Source organism: Felis catus, chromosome A3 (assembly GCF_018350175.1).
Source record: "Felis catus isolate Fca126 chromosome A3, F.catus_Fca126_mat1.0, whole genome shotgun sequence".
Lineage (NCBI taxonomy): Eukaryota > Metazoa > Chordata > Mammalia > Carnivora > Felidae > Felis > Felis catus.
The window spans coordinates 139886629-139893104 of record NC_058370.1 but is presented as its reverse complement, the minus strand read 5'-3'; the positions used below and the strand labels follow the sequence as shown (position 1 = coordinate 139893104).

General features: G+C 51.9%; 1 long non-coding RNA gene across 2 annotated transcripts; it reads left to right on the top strand.

Moving 5' to 3' along the window:
• The first annotated feature begins 878 nt into the window (after positions 1-878).
• On the top strand, positions 879-6218 carry LOC123384659. 2 transcript variants are annotated; one of them, XR_006596125.1, is made up of 4 exons: positions 879-1233; positions 2168-2458; positions 4750-4880; positions 5689-6218. It is a non-coding gene; the product is annotated as an uncharacterized LOC123384659 (long non-coding RNA). The 2 variants fall into 2 exon arrangements; XR_006596124.1 differs by having other exon boundaries at positions 3443-4880.
• Positions 6219-6476: the final 258 nt, after the last annotated feature.

The following is a 6476-nucleotide window of genomic DNA, read 5'->3' as shown; positions in this document are numbered from 1 at the left end:
AGCGGACTGGGGTGGATCGGTGCGAGTGCAGGTGCGCGTGGGAGAGTGGGCGTGGCTTCGCCCAGCGACCTCATCTCCGACCCCGGGAGCCCTGTGCGCTCACAGACCCGCGATCAAGCGCCCCTCGTTTGTCTCAGGCCTCCGTCCACTCCCCGCCTCTACCCTGTCCGCGTCCCAGCCGGCTGCCTGCCGGGCCGCACCTCCCTCCGGGTTTTATCTCAGATGCGCTGTGTTTCAAAAGCCCGCACTTCGGAGGCCCCGTGGCGCGGACTCCAGCCGACTCTCTGGGGAGGACGTTGCTGAGCGGTGGTCCCACGTTGCCCCAGAAAACGTTCGTGTAACCGCACGAGGGCAGAGGTTCAGAGATTAAGGCCAACCACAACACAGCCGGTGCCACCACACTCTGGCGTCTTTGTCCCCAAACCAGCAAACGGGGCTGCTCTCCAGGATCCGCTGGGACCTTTGCCCGAGGGGAGGCCGCATGGCCTCTACCAAACGCCCTCCAAGCGGGGGGACCGCTTCTCCCCACGTGGCACACGGAGCCCTGAGACCCCGCTGCCTGCTCCTGGGGATTGGCCCTACTTCCTCGCCGGAGCCCCGCCAGGCACCGAGCTCTGGAACGTCAGACTCTGCGCTCCACTGTTTACAGAATCCTGGTGGCATGGAAACCCCCTCCTTCCTCCCCATCAGTGGTTTTGGGGGGCAGATCCCTCGTCAGTCCCTGCGACCGTTTCCACTCTTTCTCCCTCCTCCTCTCCAGCTACTTCCGGGGGAGTGCTTTCCTTGCACTGCCCGCCTGAGCCAGAGTCGGTCCCGAGGGACAGCTTGCTCCCATCAGGGCCCACTGGTGTCTTCTCAGCATTGCAACGAGCCGTTAAGAGTTTGTGTGACCTGCTGTGTTGTTCAGTCGCCTTCCCCGGAGGAGGCTGGACCTTCCTGGGTGGAGAGGCCTCCGGCACGTCCCCCACGCAAGTCACTAGATGCATTGACTCCATCATATGCAATCACACAGGTCCTTAGGTATGACTTTTGGTGGAAGCCGTATGGAGGAGGTGACAGCGGAAACCCAGCTGTCCTCACACCCAAGCTGAGACCAGCCCACCCTCCTTCCTTACCTCAACTCCACTCAACTACCATCAAAGGAGGTTTGGGGTGAAAAGCAGCTTCATCTGCATCGTGCACAGCACGTACTTTTGGGCACTTTCAACCAGCTTTGGCGTCAAGATTTATGCAGTAAGGAGCCATATTTCTTCAACTTGATTTAGGTTTAATTTTTAAGCAGCTTCCAAGATTATGAGAATGTTGAATAATGTTTTATTTTAAATAATAATTAGGGCTTTCTCATAAAAGAACTTTTAAAAACTGTTTGAAGGGGCTTCAAAGCCTTCTTAATTTTAGGCTGTCTCAGAAATAGAGATAATTTTCATAATTTTGTTTTTAAAAGTATGGACCAGTCATTTTTCTGGGCATCTTAAAGAAGCAATTTTCTTGAAAAGGTTACGGAATCTTTTTTCCTTCTATCGTATTTCTCTTCAAAAAGTATTCAGTTTGAAAGAATAGATAAATATTTTATGTGTGCTTTTAAAATCTTCTGTTTTTAACATTGAAAACTGAGATATTTTGGAGGCTCCTGGGTGGCTCAGTCGGTTAAGTGTCTGACTTCAGCTCGGGTCATGATCTCCCAGCTTGTGGATTCAAGCCCCGTTTGGGGCTCTGTGCTGACAGCTCAGAGTCTGGATCCTGCTTGGGATTCTGTGTCTCCCTCTCTCTCTGCCCCTCCCCCCCCTCAAAAATAAATACACATTAAAAAAAAGAACTGAGATATTTTGTTTGCATTGTAGGTAGCACCTGCTGGAGATCTACATATATGGTTTATTTTAAAATCACAGTTTTAAATAAGCTAGTTTGGGGATTATGGTGCTGGTATGGTTCGTTGGTCCACAGTTGCGGTAGAAACCCTTAGTGTGTCTGAGGGATAGGAAATGACACACTTCTGATGGCTTTTCCATTCACTCAGGGCTGTGCCGCCTCCCTGGGGTTTCCTGGGTCCTTTAGATAAGTCAGCAACTAAGGGTGGAGAAAACCAAATTAAGAGACATAGGAAAACCCACCTGACTCCAAGATTTAAGTTAATTATGTGTTGGTTTTATTACTAACCGACTCCCAGCTCCAGTGTCAGCAAATACCCTCAGCACGATGTGGCCGTGTGACCCGATGCACCCGACACCTGCTGCTTTCGGGTGATCGTCCCACCCCCGAGGCCCTGGGCCCTTCCTTCCTCACCCGTCCACGTCCTGCAAGCAAACGTTGCCTCGTCACGCACGATCCTGCAGACTCGCCAATGAGCATTAAGATCCCATCGGAAACTACAAAACGGTGTGTGACAGAAGGCGAATGGTCTGGCCCAAATCTGAAGGGACCTCACGGCCCCTGTGACTCCGGGAGAAGCCAGGGGCAAGTATGTACCCGGTGGGTGGCCGAGGGCCCATTTAAGGGAGGAGGAGGCTCTGAGTCCCCAGGTGCAGGACGCAGTGTGAGCGGCCCACGTGGGAGCGGGATGAGCGGATTCGGCTTCAGAGGGATGCGAGGCGGGGTTATGAGGGGACGGGCATCTGAGAGGCACGGGCTGGGGGGGACGGAGCCCCTGTTCGTCAGGACACGGCTGTATATTGGAAGACATTTAAAGCAAAACATATTCTTCGTGTATATTTTTTCTTTTTTAAAAAATGTTTTAATTCTTTCATTTTAGAGACAGAGAGCATGGGAGAGGGACAGAGAGAGAGAGAGAATCTCAAGCAGGCTCCATACTGTCAGCGCAGAGCCTGACGTGGGGCTCGATCCCACAGCCCCAGGAGCCCACATCAAGAGTCAGATGCCACCCAGGAGCCCCGACGTTTATTTTTTTCTGATAAAAAGTCATACATGCTTATTGTATTATACAATATTTAGAAAATGCAGGAAAATATAAGACATCAATCACCTTCAATAGCACCATCTAGATAGAACAACAATTAAGCTTTGTCCTTATATGCGCATGCACATGTGTGGATGTGTGCACAAGCGTGTGTGTTCAGGGTCATAGTACTGTGGCTTCTGTTTTATATACTTTCCACAAAGCATTATAGCTTGAATACTTTCTCCTGTGACTGACGATCTCAAATAAGATGTTCCATCAAATAAACTTATTATAATTTAGTGATTCTCCTATTGTTGGAAAATAGCAAAAGGCTTTACCCAAATAATTGTGTAAGATAAACATGGGGAGTAGAATGGCTGATTCTGCTTTGTTCTCATACAAACCAGGAACTGTAATTATTTTAAAATAAGTACAATTAAAAATAAGTCACCAAATGAGTTACTTGACCAAACTTAACCAATAAACTGGATAAAAATGAGCAATCTGTGCCCTGATTAGATAAGACCATTTAATTTGTTGCCGCAGGAAAGCAAACTTATGGCAGTTTTGCCGTTTCTGGTTCAAATTCTGGGATTCCTTCCCTTTGTACCGGAGGAGATTGTAACATCCTAGAAGACAAGGAATATGAGAGAAGGCTGAGTTTTAAAGACTATCACCATCTGCAATCGGTGGAGGGAATTTCTGCCACGTTGTAAAACGATCGTGTGCTGTGGGTACACCTGCGTGTGCTGGCTTTGTTTTGTCGGTCTGTTTACTGTCCGACACCTCCCAAGCCTCCTGAAACGTCTCCGAGCTGAGACCCCGATCCCCCGGTGCCACCAGCACACATACTTGGTGTCACAGAACCAGCTGCATCCTGGCTGCTCGGGAGACAACTCGGGCGCAGACACCGGGACCGTGGACAGTTTGACCGTGGTGACGTGACCCTCTGACGTGGCCCAGGTACGGGCTCGGGCTCTGAGCGTGAGCGGGGTGTCTGGGTCCTTCGCTGGCATTAAGGATTGGCGGGGAGCTGTTGGAAGTGGTCTTAGCACAGACGGGCTTGAACGCGAAGTCTCCTCGGAAGAGAACAGACTTTTAAAACCACGGAAAGAGACCGTGTCTTGGGAATACCATTTTTGCCTGAGGGTTGACAAAGTCTGAGACAAACCTCCAATGAGAGATGTGCAAAAACTGCCTTTTTCCTTAATTCAACTTGAGCTGTTGTTTTTTTTAACTTGCAACCGAGTGTCCAAATAGATTATATGCCTTCAGTATAAATTCTCTCCACTTAAGAACTGGACTGGACAAGTTTGGCCACACGGCCCCTCTGATTTCAGATGAACAACTTCCCGACCCTGTGGGTCACTTCTGGTGGTGCCCGGATTGCCACGTTCGGCCGCACTCACAATGGGACTCGGTTCTGATTAACCGTAGTGATGTTACAACAACAAAGACTGAGAAGGGAGCTGACAGGGAACGTTCCAGAGTCACGGGAGTCAGACACGCCCCCTGTCTCCGTGGTGACGAATCTGGGAGGGGATGTGCAGGGCAGTGTGGGTGCAAGGCTGCAGAGCCCGGTCAGAGCCCCCTGCACTCAGGGACGACATTGTCCCCTACAGAGACAACGGCTCTTACGCCAGGGCTCTCGGGCCACAAGGCGACCCTGCGTCCCCAGACGGGCAGTGGTCCTGCAGGTGCCGATAACATAACATCCGAATCGCCCACCCACTGGACTGAGAGGCAAGGACATCAGCACTGACCCCGCCTTTCTCGGCCCTTCGCACTGGGTCCCCTCCCGGTTCGGTACACTAGTGAGGGTGGGCCGCACAGCCATGTTTTCATCCCACCAGCCGAACGGAGGTGCTGTGAGGTTCCAGCGTCGTGGACTCAGCCACGTGACCTGGCCACCTCGTGTCCACTCGCCTCGTGTCCACTCGCCTGCCGCCTTCCCCATCGTGCAGGGTCAGCTGCGTCTGAACAGGTGGGTGCCTGTCTTCATCCTCCAGCACACGAGCACCTTTCTAGAACAGGATCTGTGGTAGAGCACAGAGCGGGAGGGAGGGGGAGCTCCTGCAGGCATCCGGGAGGCCACACCGTGTCATGTTGTGCCTGGAGGGCCAGCTGCCCTCAGAGCCTTGGGGACAGGGGCACCAGCAGTGTCTTTCCTGTGTCCCTGACCTTTAAGAGAACAACTTTTTAACATGTCAAAGTTCAATGCAGGGCAAGGAAGAAGGGGGAGAAAGAGCTCGAAAGCAAAGCAGAGACCCGAGTGTTCCGGGTTAGTGGCGCCCAGAGAACACAAGCTAACGGGGAAAGGTGCCTCGGAATGCGTCACCATCGAGCAAAACGTGGTCTGGTGTCACGGGCAGTGGGGGGTGGGTCACGGGAAGGGAGTGAGTGGTGATTTCAGAAACAAGGCATAATTGGAGGGGCATGTTCTCGAGAGGGGAAGAAAGCAGTGCTCGGGGGTGGATTCTGGGACAGCGTGAGCTTCCCGGAGAATTGCTACGGCCACCAGTGTGGTTTATGTTCTCTTCCCGTGTCCCCGTCTCCCACGTCGTCCTTCAGGTACGCCTGCCGGTGTGCTGACCCCATCAGGGTGATTGAGCGCCACGGCTCCCGTCACACCTCGGATCCGTGTGGTCGTTTCCAAATCACCCTCTAGGACTTAGTGGGTTACAACTGACGGGGGATTGCAAAGCGATGGTAAATTGTCACGTGGATAATGCAGTCCTTCAGCAGGCCTTTCTTTTTGATGGGACTAATTTCTCAGCGTTCTTCCTACACAGAATTTGCACGGAATGTGAAGATGCAGAGATAAAGGTTCCTGCTTGGAAAATATGATTTAGTAAATCTTCGTATTTTCCCAGAGTTTAAAACCACGTCCCCACAGAAACCTGCACACAGACGATCACTGCACCTCTTCCATCATCGACAAAACTTGTTAACGACCAGGACGCCCTTCAGCAGGTGGTGATGGATGACCCGGGTCCGTGCAGACAACGGGGTCTCGTTCTGCACTGAAACAAAGAACCACAAGCCACGAAAAGACGCGGGAACGTTACAGAAGTGGGAGGAGGGAACCTGGAGGGAGGACACCGGGCAGTGACCCTCCTCGCAAGGGCCTGGTCACCGCCTCTGACCAAACGTCCAGTGTGGTTTTCCACTGCCACCAGCTGTCCAGGCGGGCGCCTCAGGAACTGTCTACACGGCGCCAGAGGCATGAGAAGAATTAAGTCTTAAAGCGCATCTGCCGTTCTTAATATCCAGCTCACTCTGACCGTCACGTCGATACGATCTTTTACATAAGTGACTTAGATAAAAACCCCCACTATCAGAAATTGTATTCATTTGTAGTCATTTGTCCGAAAATTGTCACTTCTGTGTTGAACCAGGTCGGTCTGTATCCGCCTCCTGATGAAGACTGATTTTTTGCAACTCAGCAGGTGTGCCTAGGGGGTCATCCAAAAGCTATCAGAGTGGCTCTCTGTTCCCAGAGGGTAGATGAGTGTGTACAAAGGCATCTTAAAGCCATGTTCTGGGGCGCTTGGGTGGCTCAGTCGGTTAAGCCTCCGAC